We start from the raw sequence: 19680 nt of genomic DNA, 5'->3' as shown, positions 1-19680 counted from the left end.
AAATACCAGGATCCCCTTTCTGATCTTCACGCCACCCCTCCAAATTTTCTCCTTCTAGAATCAATCGTCCAACAGTCTCTTTTCCAAATAAGGTGTTCTTCAATTCCACTTTAGTACAATATTGACATCCGTAATCCTCACATAATCGCCTAGAAAGACCGTCAGCATTCTTATGACACTGACCCCTCCGATGGATAATTTCAAATTCATACTGCTGAAGCCTTTCCATCCAACGAGCCAATTGACCCTCTAACTCCTTAAAGGACATTAACCATCTTAAAGAAACATGATCTGTACGGACCATAAACTTTCGTCCATAAAGATAATGATGAAAAGTTTTTATTGAATCCACAATAGCTAATAATTCCCGACGCGTTGTACAATAATTCCTTTCAGCCTTAGAAAATACTCGGCTAAAATAAGCAATCACTTTTTCCTTTCCGTCTTGTGCCTGTGACAAGACTGCACCAATTCCCGTATTCGAAGCGTCAGTATCAAGAACAAATTCCCCATCTCCTTTTGGAAAAGAAAGAATAGGAGATGATGTTAATATTTGTTTTAATTTATCAAAAGCTCTTTGACATTCCTCGTCCCAAAAGAATCTAACTTGATTTTCAGTTAAAACATATAACGGTTTTGCTATGGACGAGAATCCTTTAACAAATCTCCGATAATATGAGCAAAATCCCAGAAAACTTCGAATATGCTTCTTATTATGCGGAACTGGCCAATCCCTCACAGTCATAATCTTTTCAAGGTCCGTTGCAACGCCCTCAGCTGATATAACATGACCTAAATATTTAATGCTCTTTCCAAAAAGAACACATTTTTTAGGATTAATTTTTAAATTTGCAGAGCGTAGCCGAAGAAAAACTTCTCTCAAATTCTTTATCATTTCCCCAAAATTTTTCCCGAATACAATAACATCATCAAGATAAACTAAGCAAATTTTTGATAATAAATTTTGTAAAATCTTTTCCATTAATCTCTCAAAAGTTGCGGGGGCGTTACAAAGACCAAAAGGCATAACATTAAATTCCCAAAGACCGTTACCGATAGAAAAAGCAGTCTTTTCTTTATCCCTTGGATGAATTTTTACCTGCCACTAACCGCTTTTTAAATCCAAAGAGGAAAACAAATCGTTACCTGTTAATTGATCGAAAATGTCATCAATTCTAGGCAAAGGAAAAGAATCTTTCTTAGTGACATCATTTAACTTCCTGTAGTCAATACAAAATCTGATTGTTCCATCCTTTTTTTTCACCATAACCGCCGGCGAAACCCAGGGACTCTGAGACTCCTTGATAACTCCATGTTTTTTCATGTCCTGAATAATTTTATCTACCTCTCCTCGTAAATGGATTGGAATTCGACGAGGTACCTGATTAATTGGGGAAGAATCTTTTACATTGATCTCATGTTTGACAACATCACAATTCCCTGCAACAATTTCATCAGAAAACACATCTCGAAACTCAATCAAAAATTCCGCAAAAATTTTCTTCTGACTGTCATTTAAATTTTTTGAATCTTTAATGAAAAGTTCTTTCAAAATTTCAGGAATCTCTTTAAAACAACTTTCCACACGAGAACATCTTAAAATATTTGTTTCACCAGATAAAGATTGACCCTCAAAAACGAAATCAAACACATTTCCTAAATTCATTTTTTTAAGAAAATCCACTCCTAAGATGCAATCATCGCTAATGTCCGCAATTAACATTGGCATTTCTACAGAAAAGTTTCCAAGCCGAACTTTTACAATTGTTTTGTATTTAATCAAAATTCTTTCCCCCGTAGGATATTTCAAATCATCATCAAAAATCTCAACTTTCCGCTTACCTAACTCAACAAAATTTCTATTCAAAATTGATACATCAGAGCCCGTATCTATTTTAAAGATACAATGTTTATTATCTGCTTCCCCGGAATAACAAAATTCATCAAGATCACACTTAATTCTATTTAATTTAAAAAAACGTTTAAATTCTCTCCCCGTAACTTTCGGGGCTCCCCGTTCTTTAGTCAAACTCGCCCCGTCAAGTTCAACTATTCCGAGTTTTCCGATTTCCCGGGACATTCAAAACGTAAATGCCCCTCCTTTCCGCAAAACCAACATTCCATTCGATTTTTATTCACAAAATTCCCTCTATATTTATTTCCTCTTACAAATTTATTTTCACCTTCATTTTTACCTCGTTTTTCCTCGTTTCCAAAACCACTCTCTTTTTTCCTAAAATCAAAATTATTTCCTTTTCTTTTAAAAGAATTAAAATTACTTCCCGCTTTTCGTTCAAAATTATTTTCCTGAATAGATTTTATCGTCTTAGTTCTTTCTATCGCCACTTTCAAAGATGTCATTCCTTCTAACTGAAGGGTTCTCCTCACATACTCATCTGATATTGAAGAAACAAATTGCGCACAAGCAATCTTGTCTCGAACAGAATGTGGGCATTCAGGATATGCAAGCTGAGATAATCTCTCTATATCCGTTCCAAAGGCAGCAAAATTTTCCCCATATTTCTGTCTTCTATTCGTAAATTGACAGTAGTAACTCTGTAATGAATGAGTTTCTCCGAATCGTAATTCTAATTTCGATTTTAATTCTGCGAATTCCAAACTTTCTAAATCTTGTATATTTTCTAATACCGCGCGAGCTTTCCCTCTTAAACATGACACAAGCACGGCAGTTTTCATTTCCTGATCCCATCGATTTGCCCGAGCGATAAGGTTAAATTGCGACAAGAATTCGCGCAACGAGGTACTTCCATCGTACGTATCCGGTTTTAATTTAAACGAAGTTCGTGAAGTTACCCGCTCTCCCGCGATCGCGTCAATTTCACTCTCAAGAGGCATATCATTTTGCACACTCGCATTCCCGATTAAATTCGCGGCATTATCATTAGAAAGACTTAGCTGGTTTTCCCGAAGATGCCGAAACTCCTCCTCTCGCTGTCGCAAGAGCGTTGCAAGATCTTCCTGTTGCCGTAATTGCAACGCGCGCTTTTCACGCATTTGCCTCAACTCCTTCAACGTCGTCCGGAGAAGCGTCTCCGCGTTCGATGTTTCACTACTAAAATTCTCCAATGTCCGTTCAACGACATCCTCTGTCGTTCGTTCGACGGCATCGCCCGAAGACTGCATGCATGGGCGTTCGTCATCTCGTAGAGATTGCTCCGCAAACGTTGTAGCGTGCACATCCCCTTTCGTGGGCTCCGTGATATAAAAGCCATTGCTCGTCGTTCAAATCGGACGAGCCCCCAAATTGTTACGTCCGACGGTCGCACAAGACACTCACGCGCACTCACGCACAATAAATAATTGAGCAGATTCTTTAAAAGAAACTGAGACGTTTATTAAAACACGTCTGTCACCGAAACGAGGCTCCAGACGTCAGCAACATAACAACAACCGTCGTCAACGAGCGACCGTCAACTCATTACTATCGATTACATAAACTATACGGTGACACATTACAAATATCGCACGACCGTAACAATACCTTTATTGGTAATTTGGTTAGCTAAGCAAGCAAAAACTTTGTACGAATGAGGAGCGCGATCTGGGTATCGTTCTCGCCCCAGCTGCTCTCTTGCTGCTCTAAATTGACCATCACATTCACCTAAAATAAGCATCATATCACAAGCTTCCGCGTTTGAATACGACACGGCTGGTAAATGAAAATTTTGTTACACCTTACGTGACAGTATCAGACATGAAAAACGTATATGACAAGACAAAACGTTTTTAATCGATTCAAGGCTGATGTTGTTTTGAATGAATTTTTGCGGTTATTCGTACGTAAGAAATGCTTGTGGAGAGTTTTTTCGTTACTACTGACAAAATTACTGAACTAAAAGAAACGAAAGAAAGAGAATGTACATGTGTACGTGTGTTAGACTAAAGACTAAACTAAACGGGAGACAAATATTCGGTCCTCTGTTTGTAATTAACGCAGCGCGTAAAATCGGACGTTTCCGACAAAATCTACTTTCTTTTTGTCATTGCTTGAAAATATTCTTCTACAATTGCGCCTAAACATGTTTTTCCAGCAAGATGGATGTCCAGCGCATACATCTAGAGTTGCCCGTGAACGGGCAAACACAAACACACAAAACACACACATACACACACACACCATAGGTGTAAATCCGACCATGCATCCTTCACGCGGTACACTTTGGGTAATGCTAATGTCGGCGGTATTGTAACTTCCCACATAGAGCTAAAACCTCCAATGGACGTCTAATGGACGTCTGCCGTGGAAGTTCGGACCTTCCAGTGGACGTTCCATGGACATCCAATGGACGGCCACTAGGCATCCACAGTTCCGCATTACGCACGTCCATTGGACGTCCATTAGACGTTAACAACGGATGTCCATTAGACGTTACGTGGATTATTAATAACGGGTTCATAGAGCCTTAGTGGATGACAAACCGACGTCACGTGGATTATTAGTAGAGGCTTTATGGAGTCTCAGCAGACGTTATTTAGATTATTAATGGACGTGTACCGTGGAGGTTCGGACCTTCAGTGGACGTCTAATGGACGGTAAAAAAAATTTTTTTTAAACAAATTTTATTATTTTTATAGCTTAATCTGTATTTACTATTTCACATATAACATTTTAATTCACTAATTACAATTACGAATTATTTTATAAATTTTTGAAACGCATCGGCGCCGGCGGGATTCGAACCTAAGATCTTCGGAACGATAACCTAGTATCTTAACACTGAGCTAAACGTACACTTGTGAGATTGTTAATAAAAAGTTATATTTGAAGTAAAGCTGATTTGAACAAGAAGAAACTGGCGTCTTGGGTATCGCGCGAACATTCTTATTAACCTTTTGTTTATTTAGCCTTAGATATTTTTAATATAATTTATATAAATAATTAAAACCTGTTTCTGCCCATGGTTAAATCAGTCAAAAAACAATAATTAGAAATAATATCGAAGCATGAAAAAACATTAATGACGTAAAAAGCCCGTTGCCAAAGTTAATTTTGCAATTAATTGTTATAAACAAATTGTCAAAACTGAGTATAGAGAAGAACTGATTGCACCAATCGATTCACCGAGAAAAATTAAAAAACATATTTGACGCTTTTTTAATTGTCATAGTTGTTATAATTGTTATAAACAAATTAGTTGTAATTTTTTTGATAAAGAGACAATGACCAAATTCCGTAAAGAGAGCGCATGATGCACGTAATATAACATTTTATCCTTGTTTAACTTCTGGTGATCAACAAGGATAACGTCATGCGCATTATATGCTTTACGGAATCTATCTGACTTCTATGATAAAAGTAAAACCTCATGAAGCTATAGAAATTTTATGGACTTCTAATGGACGTCCATCTGACTTCCATGATGGAAGTAAAATCCTATGAAGCTATAGAGGTTTAATGGACTTCTAATGGACGTCCATCTGACTTCTATGATGGAAATAAAATCCCATGGCGCTATGGAGGTTGAATGGATGTCTAATGGAGATCTATTTGACTTCCATGATGGAAGTAAAATCCCATGAAGCTATGGAGGTTTCATGGACTTCTAATGGATGTCCACCTGACTGCTATGATGAAAATAAAATCCCATGGAGCTATGGAGGTTGGATGGATGTCTAATGGAGATCTATTTGACTTCCATGATGGAAGTAAAATTCCATGGAGCTATGGAGGTTTCATGGATTTCTATTGGACGTCCATCTAACTTCCATGATGGAAGTAAAATCCCATGGAGCTATGGAGGTTTCATGGACTTCTAATGGACATCCATCTGACTTCCACCATGGAGATAGACGTCCCATGGAGCTATGGAAGGGCGATGGACATCCACTGGAGGTCAATTTCTATGTGGGTTTCAACCCTCATAACTCAAAAAGTACTGATTAAAAAAACGTTTTATTGTAGCGTTTTGGAAAGCTATCGAGGTAAGCTACAAGAATATGCATTGAAAAATGGGGGTTTCCATTTAATAAATTAAAGGTGACCTTCACGTGATCTTCAATCGATTATCCAAGGTCAAACCAATGACACCATCTTATGTCCCCCTCAATGTCACAAAACTTTTGTCTGAAAAATTTTTCTTTAAAATGTCGCGTTTACGAAAAAATCGGGTGAGACGGGTAGTCTGGGACACCCTGTATATGCATAACACATATGCGTATAGAGATAAATTATTTACCAATAAGAGTTTTATATATTTTTAATTTGCGAAAAGCAAATGTATTTCTACGCCCCATCCATGAATAATCGCGGGCCAACTCATCCGAAAAGATGGCACTTAGGATGTTGGCCACGTGTTTGGTAGCACTTTTGCCGCCAATTCTAATCATAAAGCGTTTTTGTAACATAATAGATTAAAGTAATTAATAATTTCGTTAATAGTTTGTGAGGCATTTATTTTGTAGAATGGTTTGATTGGGTTAAACGAAAAAGAGAGAGAGAATCACAGTTTCATAACATACAAATGTAAAGATCGAAAAAATTATTTATTTATATTTATATATACAGGGTGTCCCATTTAACTTGAGACAACTAAATATTTTGACAAATAAGCATTGTACGAAAAAATGTCCCAAATAAACTTTTAATATTATCAAGGGGGACGTCTGCCTGTGTAAAAATTAATCCACCCCCACCGCCCCTTAGGGGTGGGGCGGGTGTCAACTTTGAAATTTCAAATAAGAACCCCCATTTTTTATTGCAGATTCGGATTCCTTGGAAAAAAATACGTAAGTTTTGTCCGAGACATTTTTTCGAATCGTGATAGATGTAATCAGTAAAAATTAGTTTTTGCCATTTTCTCTCCCATCGGGGTGCTTTTATTTCGGTGAGTCCCCTCGCCTCTCACCATCGGGGTACTTTATTTCGGTGAGTCCCCTCGCCTCTCACCATCGGGGTACTTTATTTCGGTGAGTCCCCTCGCCTCTCACCATCGGGGTACTTTATTTTGGTGAGTCCCCTCGCCTCTCACCATCGGGGTACTTTATTTCGGTGAGTCCCCTCGCCTCTCACCATCGGGGTGCTTTATTTCGGTGAGTCCCCTCGCCTCTCACCATCGGGGTACTTTATTTCGGTGAGTCCCCTCGCCTCTCACCATCGGGGTGCTTTATTTCGGTGAGTCCCCTCGCCTCTCACCATCGGGGTACTTTATTTCGGTGAGTCCCCTCGCCTCTCACCATCGGGGTACTTTATTTCGGTGAGTCCCCTCGCCTAACCTTAAAGAAAAAGTGTATACAGAAGTACCAAATACTCGAGAAAACATGATGGAACGTATTAGATATGCTTGCGCACAAATAACGCCAGATACACTTTCTACATGTGTACAAGCATTCCAAGGTCGAGTTAATAAATGCATCGAAATGGAAGGTCATCATTTCGAGCATTTATTGTAATTGAATAGTGAGAGGCGAGGGGACTCACCGAAATAAAGCACCCCGATGGTGAGAGGCGAGGGGATTCACCGAAATAAAGCACCCCGATGGTGAGAGGCGAGGGGACTCACCGAAATAAAGTACCCCGATGGTGAGAGGCGAGGGGACTCACCGAAATAAAGCACCCCGATGGTGAGAGGCGAGGGGACTCACCGAAATAAAGTACCCCGATGGTGAGAGGCGAGGGGACTCACCGAAATAAAGCACCCCGATGGTGAGAGGCGAGGGGACTCACCGAAATAAAGTACCCCGATGGTGAGTGGCGAGGGGACTCACCGAAATAAAAGCACCCCGATGGTGAGAGAAAATGGCAAAAACTAATTTTTACTGATTACATCTATCACGATTCGAAAAAATGTCTCGGACAAAACTTACGTATTTTTTTCCAAGGAATCCGAATCTGCAATAAAAAATGGAGGTTCCCATTTGAAATTTCAAAGTTGACACCCGCCCCACCCCTAAGGGGCGGTGGGGGTGGGTTAATTTTTACACAGGCAGACGTCTCCCTTGATAATGTTAAAAGTTTATTTGGGACATTTTTTCGTACAATGCTTATTTTTCGAAATATTTAGTTGTCTCAAGTTATGGGACACCCTGTATATATATATATATATATATATATATATATATATATATATATATATATATATACATATAAGTAATACTCTGGCAAAAATAAAGTGTAAAGCGTAAGTTGAATTTGAAGAGAAAGATACAGAAATATAAGTAAACATTCTAAGGAACATAGATTAGAACTATAGAACGTAATGAAAGAGTGTTACAAAAAAAGTTAAAACGCTTTGCAACGTTTTAGCTTCTTTTACGTTTTAATCTACGTTTCTTAGAATGTTTTCTTACATTTCTATAACTCTCTCTTTACATTAAATTTACGATCTTTTTTACTTATACTCTATTTTCGTCAGGGCCCAATTACGTTACAGAACTTTACTTTTTTAATGCCAGTGCGCGCACGTAAAATTCCAAATTTTTTTGGAATTGTATTGTGCGTGTGTCTGTGTGCGTGCGTTCTTCGATTTTTTTAGTTGTCATATCGATTGAAATACTTAAGATATACTCAGAAATTGTGTGTAAACATCATTGAAAGTTATTAATTTATCTTCAAATGCATGTACAGCATTTTTTGTTTGAAACTGGAAGTCCGGCAACGCATCTACTTCAGGCTGCTGATTTTGCAGCTGGTTACGGTTTTCTCCCGAACAAGCCACTTCAATTAAATAATAGATTTTTCTTTCCAGTTTCAAGAAGCGTTCTTGCTGCTTCCGTCGACAATGTTCTATAACACCAAATTAATGTATAATTATATAAGAATACGCTATAAAAGTTTGAAGAAGAAGCAGATATTCTTATTACCACAGCAGGAACACTTGGCCATTTTGTTAGTACTTCGTAAAAGCAAATTTGCAGACGACGCTGAAAGAGAAAAAATAGTATATCTTAAGAATACTGTACATATTTGAAATATTTATTACAGTTTATCTGGTATAATCTATATATTATCGTTATTTAATATTTTAATATTAAATAACGTTGTTTAATATTTTATTGTAACATACCTTTGTTTTTATTTGTAACTTTGTTTGTCTACGATCGCTTTTAACCGACTGACTTGATTTATCACTGCAGTTATTGGATTCATCATTTGAATCTGTGATATAAGAATATTCACTGTATTATGCTACTCCTATAATCACATGAAAGCGCATTTACACGCGTGTATGTACGTGTTAATTATTAAAGTTATTATGTAATAAATGTAATAATAGTATTAAAAAAGTGAGCAAAAACATTATTTTACAGTATTTTTATATGCAACATATACAGGGTGAATCTTAATTCCTGTGTCAACATTTTACCAAAAGCTGACTTACCGACTTAATTTCAAGGTGATCAATTTGTATACAAACAAAAATAGCCGATAAATCATTTCTTATGGTTAAACGTTGACAAGGAATAAGACTCACCATGTATGTACGCAAAAATTTATACATGAAGGTAAAGTGGAGAATAAATTAATAACACCGGCACACAAAAAAAAAAAGTGGTCTGTACTTTTGACCAAACCCACCTATCTATATGTATTTTGGCCCGCTGAAACCGAATCTGGAGGTCGTTTAGCCCGTCTACCTCTTGGTTTTGAGTAAATCGCAAAAAATAGCGAAAAATCGCATTAGTAAGTGCGACAAAAGTAGGAAAAAATTTTCTGACCTTAATGAGGTATATTTATTATGTATTTTGATGCCCTGAACCCGTTTTTCAACTTTGTTGAGCTCTGTTACCCACAGGTTTTAGCGAAAATCGCAAAAAACCGCGTTAACGAGCGTAAAAATCGTTGTTTTCTTATGCTTTTTTTCTCTTGTAACGAACTCTTTTATCTTCGAACGATCTATGTAGCGGGTTTCTTTTCCTCTTCACTCCGGTCTGAATCGTTTCCCTTTTTAACGTCCAACAGAAATCTGCCATTATATTAATATCCCACCTTCCTTGGTACCGCTGCTCCATTTTACTTATGTCTTGATGGAATCGTTCTCCTTGTTCTTCGCTGTAGTGTCCGAGATTTTTAGGAAAGTAGTCAAGATGCGAGTGTAGGAAGTGCACTTTTAGACTCATCAAGCAACCTAACTTTTTGAAATTCTTCAACAAATCTTCAACCAAATTTCAGTAATCGGCAATTTTTTGATTTCCCAAAAAATTCTGAGAGACACTTTTGAAACTTAGCCATGCTGCTTTCTCCTTGTCATTCATTTGCTTAATAAAGTTTTCATCTTGAAAAAGCGTACGAATTTGGGGACCATCGAAAATACCTTCTTTCAATTTTGCATCACTTATAGCGGGAAACTTCAGTCCTAAATACCCAAAACAGTTACCATTTTTATCTAGAGCTTTGACATATTGTTTGATCAGTCCGAGTTTGATATGAAGAAACGTTTGCATAGGAAATGTTATCTTTTGTATTCGATCTAAAACCTTTGATGTCTGTCATACAAAAATAGCAGTCTTCTGGACACGAAGGTGCAAACCATATCATTGGCTTCGTAAATCTCAGCTCTTCAGTGTTTTTAGTCTTATTCCATCGCATTAGCATCGTATAACACGAACCACAAATTGTACGTGGCGTCCAGTTATCATTCTGGTCAGTAATTTCTAAACCAAAACACTGAGTGTAAAGAGATTTCACTTTAGGATATAAAGGTCTTCGGTTTTTACACGTTTCAAATTCACCACAAATATAACAAAATGAATCGTGACTTTTATCACATAAATGTGAGTTACTTCTTGTAGCATTATACTCTACAGAGGCCAAGTCACCCACCAATGTAGAGCTGCAGTCACTTGATGACGACGCCTGCGGGCCCGCTTGCTCACCCTGACCAACCGCCAATACTGGGCTTCCGACACCCTGCATCGTAAAACACTGATTTGCGCCTGACATGACGGCAAAAATGCCGTTAACCCAGGGACTTGGCCAGACGGATCTGTTGCCCACCATCACCACGAGGAGGTGCCCTGGTTACAGGCACAAATCAGTGCTTTACGATGATAAAGCTCAATAAACTTCAAATTTGGGTGAAGCACATCAAACTACATAAGAAATTTACTTGTTGAAAGTCAAAGTGTACTGCTACAGACCGGAGTGAAGAGGAAAAGAAACCCGCTACATAGATCGTTCGAAGATAAAAGAGTTCGTTACAAGAGAAAAAAAGCATAAGAAAACAACGATTTTTACGCTCGTTAACGCGGTTTTTTGCGATTTTCGCTAAAACCTGTGGGTAACAGAGCTCAACAAAGTTGAAAAACGGGTTCAGGGCATCAAAATACATAATAAATATACCTCATTAAGGTCAGAAAATTTTTTCCTACTTTTGTCGCACTTACTAATGCGATTTTTCGCTATTTTTTGCGATTTACTCAAAACCAAGAGGTAGACGGGCTAAACGACCTCCAGATTCGGTTTCAGCGGGCCAAAATACATATAGATAGGTGGGTTTGGTCAAAAGTACAGACCACTTTTTTTTGTGTGCCGGTGTAATTTACCTAATTATTCAGATATTTTTTTTCTTTTTTTTTGTTAAATAGTTTGACGGAGGCAAAGTCTTCAATTTTTGTTTATTGCGTTTATCTTAAAAATATAAATACTTTATAGTCAATCAATATTTGAACAAGAATATGTTTACTTTATTAATTAACTACGTAATTATTAATAATATTAAAATTATACAATAAAAATATTATAAATATTTCTATATAACAATTTAGTCGATGTTGCACGAGTATACATGCACTCAGAAAAATTGTATTTATATTAAAAAATGTGTACCTAAAGAAGATAAAAGAAATATTAGAGAAATTATGAATTATTTACAGTTTTAAATTACATTATATTATAAAATTGTATAATTGTTAGAATAAAATATTTATTTGTAACTAATAAATATTTTTTTCATGTTTAAGTATTTACACAGTTTTTTAAGGTAGTAGAGAGAGATATTTTGACCGTTGCTGTATCGATACAAATTGAACAAGAATATGCCTTCTACGGTCGCAGCTAGGTCTTTGTGCTTGTATTGTTTGTGTGATTTTATATACTTTCAGTTTTTAATTTGTTATTTTTTTTTTTTTTTTTTTAGTGTTATACAGTTCAGGAATATAAGGAAATGATAAAAAATGTTTGTAAGAAAATGAATAAAAACAAGGATATATAAGGATACCTGAGCTACAACTTTCTTCACCGCTACTTTCATTGGACAAAACTTTGCGAGACTTTGTGCTCACTTTTTTTCTAAAACTTTTGGTATCGTACTAATATTTTCATCTGCCGTCGACCACTCTACGGAATCTTTCTCCGCTTGTTTTGCAGTAGCATAATTATCTACATAATTATATAATTAAGTATAAAATATATGTTAACATCAATAAGGTGCACGTTTATTACACGTAATTTCATCCACTTTTTATCTCCATCTTACGAATAATGATATTAATTGATTTATTTTATCAATTGTTGCCAATGAAATAAATTAATTGATAATAATACAAATTTTACGACTCTTATCATTGAAATCAAATATTAAATTTCTGTATGGAGACGGTCTACTACACAGCACAAATGACTGTTTGTCGACTAATAGTCGATTTTTTTCAGTCGACTTAATTTACACGACCTTCTAATTTTTGAAAACACGATATAAACAAAGGGCCGTAACGGTATAGTGCTATATTTATTGTGTGATTGTATATACTTTTTTAAGAGAGTTCACTAAACTGCACGCCAAATATATTTTTCATAATAGCTCTAAGTTGAATTAATAGTATTATTACTTTATTTAATTGAAAATCAATTTAATAATTAATGTTGCTAACATGCATTAAAATTCGAAAACACTTTTTCCCCCCTAAAGAAAGACTGTAAAGAAATTATTGCAAAATAATACCTCAGTTAGGGCAAAAACCTATTCCATGCGCAGCTTAATGAATTTGAAAAGATATATAAACTCACACAATAAATATCAAGAAGCGTGGTCGCGTCTCGCGCCTATATATACATATATATATATATATATATTTTTTTTTTCTTTAAATGAACGAAGCGAGAGTCAGCGAATTGATATTACGTTGAATATTTTGTATTTTTTAATGTTTGTATTTTTCAATAATCACATCAGACCTGATTTAACGAAAATTGTTCATGGATGTATTGGGTAGGACCAGAACTATCGTGATTTTTCATTTCTACTTAGAAGTAGTTGAAAAAATAGTTTTTAGTAACAGTCTATATAAATTAGCTTACCATATGGATTCCACAATTTATAAAATAAATACGCTATCCAGTGCTCTTTGTACGGTGTACATTTAGCAATGGCTTTCGATAGATTTATAGTTTTTGGTGGCCACCAACACAGGCCTTCTTTTTCCCGTATCCATAAAGGCAGACGTAGACTTTTTGAAGAAAAATACAAAATACATCTAAAACATTTTATAATACTAATTAAAACGTATTATAAAAAAATTAAAACGTTTTATAAAGAAGTATTGTAGTTACTAACTCGTATTTAAACATACTTCATTGATTATGAATGCAATGTAGTAAAAGCATTATTACGAATTCGTCGCCAAAAGGAATGCGAAATGCCTTGTCTTTGACATATTTAATGGGCCATACGCATACGTCTGAGAGATCATTTTTGTTGACAACAAAAATGTTTAAATTTGCAGATTCGCATGGATAGTGTGGGAGTAAAGCCTTATGACGAAAATATTGACCTATGACAACAGGTCCGTTGTTTTTGTATGCAAAATGGTGCATGACAATAATACTCTCGTCTTTTAGGAAACCACAATTATCGTTGTTATGAAGAGTGAAAGCAAAGTTTAAAAATAATAGTTTAGAATGTGGTCTCGTACAAAAGAATGACAATTCTTTATCAGGAAGTTTGGTACAACAAAAGAGTTATTAAATACTAAAGGAATGTTTAAAGTAAAATTATAGTTTTGTTTGTACATTAGTAAGTCAATAGCAATTGTGGTAGATGGACTCGAGAAATGTTTACTTGGTCGAAATGACTGCGTAAAATTTTATTTAGTTGCAAGATGTAATTGAGTGACTGACAATACTGCTATGAAGTTTTTACAGGAATTTTTGGAACTATTTATAAAGCTAGGTCAGTTTATCACAACGTACAAAATAAAATTAAAAGAAAGCGCTAAATCTTTCTATTTGATGCAACTGCAAAGAGTATCAATATCATTACTGCAGAAACTAAAAGAAAAACTAAAGGAGTTGCAAGAAATGGGAGTCATCAAACCAGTGGACAAGCCGACGGAGTGATGTGCAGAATTGGTCATTGTGAAGAAAACTAAAAATGGTATACAAATCGTATACAAATGGACCTTACATTTCTGAATAGTACTGTGGAAAGAGTAAATCATGCTCGTAGTTAATAACACAATCAATTCAATGCCTGGAGCAAAATACTTTACGAAACTGGATTGCTTATTTGGATTTTGGCAGATTTTACTTACAAAATCTTCAAAGCTGCTAACGACATTTATTACATTATATGGCAGATACTGTTTTAATCGCTTACCTTTTGGGATATCATCAGCTCCAACGCATTATCAAAAACAACTTTCACTAATAGAAGGATTGGAAAGTGTAATAAACCATACAAATAACATTTTAGTGGAGAAGTACAAAAGAAGAGCATGATGTACGCTTGCGAAAAGTACTAAAAAAACTACAGGAACACAATGTGACATTGAATGTGGAAAAATGTATATTTGCTGTACAAGAAGTCAAGTTTTTGCGTCACATTATAATTGCAAAAGGAGTGTCTCCAGATCCAGAAAAAATACATGCCATTACTAATCTACAACCGCCACAAAGTTCTACGGAAGTAAGAAGCTTTCTAGGAATGGTCGAGTATTCTGCAAAATTTATACTACGAGTAAGCAACTTGTTAGGATCGTTATATGAGTTATTAAAACAGAAAAGCAAATTTGAATGGAAAAAATAGCACCAAATCGCATTTACAAAAGTTAGTATTATCTCTATGTCTGGCTATTTTTGATAAAAATTGAGAGTCAATACTAACAGTAGATTCATCATCATATGGTCTGGGAGCGGTGTTACGATAACAAGACAAAGAAGGAAACTGGCAACCCATTGCATACGCGTCACATACATTGGCACCAACGGAGAAAAGATATGCTTGAATACAGAAGGAGGTATTGGCACTTACATGGACTTGTGAGAGATTCCATGAATTCGTCTATGGTCTACAATTCAAATTAAAAACGGATCACAAATTGTTATTGGCATTACTACGACCTGGATGAGCTCAGTCCGAGATTACAACGAATGCGTTTAATGCATTACAATTTCGAAATTCAGTATACACCAAGAAAGGATATTATTGCACTCGATTATTTATCACAAACTTCACAACCCTTTAATAGTACGGAGGAATCGGATATTACATCCAAATGTGAAGTTCATGTATGTGGCGTTTGGGAACTATCAGATCTCTCAGACCTTACCATTATAAACTTAATTCAAGGACAACGGTCGGACGAAACTTGCAAGAAACTACAGAAACAAATCATGGACGACTAGAGCAATAAGAAAATCCTGGACAACGACGTAAAACCGTATTATCAATTCCTTCGTTTATTGCAAGATACGCTTACAATAAACGAAAGGATAATTATGAAAGAGATCTTTACCTGCATTACACCTAGGTAATCAAAGGTTCACAGAGTACTATGAACGAGAAAAATACAGTGTATGGTGGCCAGACATTACCCGGTGAGAACAAGTATGTGGATTCCACTTCTATCCACATGTATTATGTAAAATTTGTGGATAGAACTTTATCGACTTGATATCCACGTGAATTCTACGTCGACACTTTCACGTAGATTTTAATACATTTCATCCACGTAGAATTACTGATGAAATTTGACGGAGATTAAGATAGGTGACAGCAATGTGGATTTCATGAGAATAAATTCACATCGACTTATTTTGTACAATTTACGTAAAAATTATTGGTTACATTTAAAGGAAATAAAAATAGGAGATAGCTACACATAGAATTCACGTGAGTAATTTCTTCATTTTGATTTTGAAGTCCAAGATTTCTTTCTTAAGCACAGTACTGTTGAGGAACATAAATATTATCGATAGACGAAATACATCTATGAATGAAGAAACATTAATTTACATTCCAATAAGCAGATAATATTTTTTAAAAGTTTTTTAACTTTCTAAAATTTTTTTATATTTAATTTAATTATTGTATTATATTGACATATATTTTTTGGTTGCATTCTTATTTAAACAAATAACAGAAATGTTATTCCAGATACTATTCCGTATTTATGAAAATCAGTAAAAAAGACTATAATTTTTTATATATTTATATAAATATTATAATATGGTTTAATTATATATTGTTTAACTTTTTGATAATATTGTAAGAGACAGCCTGTCTCAGGGCCACATGTAACCTATTAATGGCGCGGCGCCGTCCAGCGCCATATCGTTCGCGCATTACACGCATTGCGTCACTGCCAGCTCACTGGCAGCAGGCATCTCCAAGGGCCTGATTGGTCGCGTCGTCACGCGAGATGTCGTGGCGGGTCGTCTTGCGAAGAAGGCACGCCACGGCAGAGAGTGAGTGTTAAATCGTCGTCGATGTAAGAGCGAAACCGGCCATGTTGGTGCCGGGGCAATAAAGACTATTCGAGAACACGTGTGAGTGCTTTTCTTCCTGACTCGCTAACTTTCTCCCAAAACCACCCTGACACCCTCTTATAGCTCAGAAGTGGGATAAACCTCCTCATTTTTCCTCTGCCATCCTACACTCACATAGTTTTCTCTCGGGACGCTCTCTGTCTCTCTTTCGCGAGTGCCGCGTTCTCATCAGAAGACTGTTCCCGCGTGCTCGTGTTTGAGTACCGCGTTTTCATCAGACTTTTCCCGCGTGCTCGCGTCCGCGTGCAGCGTTCTCGTCAGAAAACTCTTTCGCGTGATCGTATTCGAGTGCCGCGTTCTCGTCAGAAGATTCTCCCCTCGTGCTCGTGTTCGAGTGTAGCGTTCTCGTCTCCTAGACGGTCTCACGCGTGTACCGCGTTCTCGTCACAACGACTTTCCGTGTGCGCGCTGTTGGGCAAGAAAGACGATCGCCATTCTCGCATTAATAGTTGGCGTCCGGCGACGGCCATTTTACACGCTATACGTTCCTCGCCGTTAGAGGATGGCGCAAAGCGGCAGACTTTTGTTATCGTGCGCTCGCTTGTCGGACCGCTGTAGCTATCGGTGAACGAGTCGATATCTGTTGATACCGGCTCAACTCTGTTACGGCCACGTGATCAAGATGGACCGACATCAATTAAAAAAATTTTCCTTTCCGAAATTATGCGCTGAACTCAAAAAATACGGACTAAGTCCGCAAAACACACCAGAAAAGTGTATTGATGCGTTGAAAGAATTTTGAAAGAAACGCGCTAAACGATTTATTAACTCTTGGCGACAAAAGGGGCGCGCAACTGTCCTCGTCAGGTGCGCCTCAACCTGAGGCTCCTTTAGCAGGCATATCTAATGCATCGCTACAATATTCGTTGCAACCAATGATGAAAGTAGTGAAGAAAAGACTAGCAAAAAGTCAAAACCCAAATATCTTCTTAATGGGGTATCGTACTACATCATTAGAATGCGGATTTTCTCCGAGTGAATTACTGATGAAACGCCGCATTAAAACATTTTTTCCAGTATATTCAGAGGTATTTTTACCAAAAGTACTCGATTGCAAGAATATAATGCAAAGGAAGCATAACAGTATTCAACGCCAGAAAAGGAATTTCGACTTCAAACACTACACTACAGAGAACGCTCTTTTGACTGTTGGGAATGAAGTATGGATCAAGGATCAAAGAGTTTGGAGAATCGTAAGGAAGAAAATAGAGGAACCATGTTCATTTCTTATCATACGCTCAAAAGGCAAATACCGACGCATACGTTTCCATTTAGTCAAGCTTTCACCTACAGCAATCAATATTACAAAAGATGCAGAGACAACACAGTATGCTACAATGGAAGGGGATACAAATGCTCAACAAGACAAAGACGGGTTATCATCTACAAGTGAACTTTAGTCAGAGGAAGCATCGGAACAAGTTACTACAAAACAAAATAAAAAACCAACCATATTTTATCAATCTGAAGACTTTCATATAAAAACAAGACTTAAAAAGGGGGGGGTGTGGCAGTACTAGTAACTTGCAGATATAGGAAAGTGGGCAAGAGGCGTTGAAACGGAACGGTACGCTAACAGAAAGCAAGGGGGTCTCGATAGTTTAGCTTAGCGCGGATTAGCTTGTGTACAAGACCACTCAATCCTATGTAAAAGATATATTTGAATAAAGAGAACTTGTAAACTATATACAATTATTATAAACGTTAATTATACAGTTATGTTTTTATCCTTAGACCTTACAGTTTTATACAACTTGAGATGGTTTTGCGTTTCGGGGTGCCAACCAGATTAATTATTAAAATCCTAGCAAACAGATTGATTATTAAAATCCTTATCTAATTATGTTTATATGTGAAATCGTGACGTCACTAATGGAGTAGCTATCTCATTTATACTTTGAACGTCTCTGTCTTATACTCTTATACGTGGTGTTTGTTTGTGCAGTTCGTGTGGTAAGGCTGGTAAGTTGGTAACTTGTACTACTTGCACTTTTTGCACTTAAAACGAGGAACGAGACGGATATTTGTTATTTGATAGTTTGAATCAATGTAAGCAATGTATTATTAAGTACTTTTCGCTTACGTTTACAAATAATGTGTAAAATAATGTTCAATACGTCATCATAATCGACAAACCTAAAAATATGAATTAATTACCAAAATCACCGAAAATTACCGTAATTTACCGTAAAATTACGTTTGATTTTAAATTGGCGGTAATTTTAGAACTCTAATTTTAGATCTATACTGACGGGAATTACCGACATATCACAGTGTTTATTAATTTTTGAATTGCCTCTACAGGTCACAAAATCCTTTGGCAGAATGAAAATACGTACCAAAACGAAATTTGAGCTGGTAAATTTTACGAGAAAATTGAAGAAAAAGTTAAATATTTATTTATTTTTGGCTAGTGGCTCTGTCAACCGAGGTTAACTTTTGTCATTTACTGACGTTCTGTATATATGAAATGAGACTAACATGAACTTCAGAAAACTCTAACAAAAAACACTGACTGTGTGTCATTCCAGTCAAAAACCTAACAAAAGGTTTAATACCTAAACAGCTGTACGTGTACATATGTGGTAAAAATTACGGATAGAAACGGATAGAAAACGTATCCTATCTGTATATGTCTGCTTTACTATGCGTTTCTTAATCCGTAATTACAGACAGGAACCGATAAATCGGAAAGGAGCCAACGACTGTGGCGACGTTATGGACTCCGCGCAGCACACACTGGAGCACTGCTCGGCGTGGCAGAGGCTGCGCGGGGTCCAAAAGGGAGAAATGGAAAAAGATCTCTCCCTGGGGACTGTCGTTTCTTAGGAAGAATCCGTGGAAAGCGGTCTTTTCTTTCTGCGAACAAGTTATGTCGTGGAAGGAGGAAGCCGAGAAAGAAAGGAAAAGGCGGCCAGGGAGACGGAGTGGTAGAGGACGAAGAAGGAGAAAAGGCC

Source organism: Solenopsis invicta, chromosome 10, assembly GCF_016802725.1.
Source record: "Solenopsis invicta isolate M01_SB chromosome 10, UNIL_Sinv_3.0, whole genome shotgun sequence".
Classification (NCBI taxonomy): Eukaryota; Metazoa; Arthropoda; class Insecta; order Hymenoptera; family Formicidae; genus Solenopsis; species Solenopsis invicta.
The sequence above is the reverse complement of the archived record's forward strand: the minus strand, read 5'-3'. Positions refer to the sequence as shown.